Source organism: Tarenaya hassleriana, unplaced genomic scaffold (genome assembly GCF_000463585.1).
Source record: "Tarenaya hassleriana unplaced genomic scaffold, ASM46358v1 Cleome8, whole genome shotgun sequence".
Taxonomy (NCBI): domain Eukaryota; kingdom Viridiplantae; phylum Streptophyta; class Magnoliopsida; order Brassicales; family Cleomaceae; genus Tarenaya; species Tarenaya hassleriana.
Window position 1 is genome coordinate 201,753 of NW_010970490.1, and position 1,071 is coordinate 202,823.

The 1,071-nt window shown below is 33.8% G+C and overlaps 1 protein-coding gene across 1 annotated transcript in view; it reads right to left on the reverse strand.

The window, feature by feature from the left end:
* LOC104802005 (MADS-box protein SOC1-like) overlaps positions 1-563 on the reverse strand; it is a 5,126-nt gene extending 4,563 nt beyond the window's left edge. The window contains exon 1 of the mRNA XM_010525409.2: positions 257-563. The gene's annotated coding sequence lies outside the window, so the exon portion shown is untranslated. The remainder of the gene's footprint in view (positions 1-256) is intronic.
* Between the last annotated feature and the right edge of the window lie 508 nt (positions 564-1,071).

Genomic DNA, 1,071 nt, shown 5'->3' on the forward strand with positions numbered 1-1,071 from the left:
ATATATATATATATATATATATATGTGTTATGGATCTCTCCAAACGAATGCAAGATGCAACCTCGAAGATTTGGTTAAAAGAAAGCCAAGAAGACGAAATCAGGCAGACCCGTTATGGTTTTTTAATCGTCAGACCAATTTCTGGGCTGAAAACTGAATCCCATAGAAAACGAGAGAAAAGGAGAAGGAAAACCCAATAAAAATGACGAAAAGGGAAAAGAAGGGAAGAAGAAGAAGAAGAAGAAGAAGATCTTACCGACAACCAAAAGGAAAACCTAATCGGGGAGTTTGTGGAGAAGAAATCACCGAGGAGAGGCCAGCGGGGGAGGTAAGAAGCAGGAACTGCTTGTATGTACAAACAGATATGTATGCACACACACACAAATATAAATATTTATACAGAAAAAGGAGAGAAATTTAATGGGCGATGATCAATTGATTCCCAAGGGCCATTTTGTGGAAGGAGCACAAGTAGCTTTCCTTGTTCATCTGTTATGTCCTTCAAAACCCCACACCTATAAGAGAAACAAAGACACATCCGCTTTCCTCTTCTTGTCCTAAAAAGATCCCCTTTCTTGTAGTAGTTATGGTAACGGAGAAATTTCTTCCTTTTCTTTAAATAAATATATAAATTTGATTTATTAATATATATATATATATATCTAAGGTATGATAATGGGTGTGGTAATATGTGTCGCGAGACTTTGGACGCTTGAAACCTCATCCTTTGCTTATTTTGGTAAAACCCTTACCTAATACCAAAAAAAGAAAAATGTGATAAATATGGCTTTTGTATTTTTATATATGGCAGCCAAATATGTAAAGATCGAAAGACAGCTTGATGAGGACCATTGCAAGATGTGACTCTATAGGCATATTGCTGACGTGTTCTTCATTTTTTTTCATATTCGTTTAATGTTAAACTTTAAATTTAGATGATAGAAACTAAAATCTAGATTTCATAATAAACTGTTAGATGAATTAATGATACACGGAATTTTAACTTTTCTATTTATTCATTCCCTTAACTTTGTATTTGTTCATCGTTTTCCACAATTATGTTTGTATTTA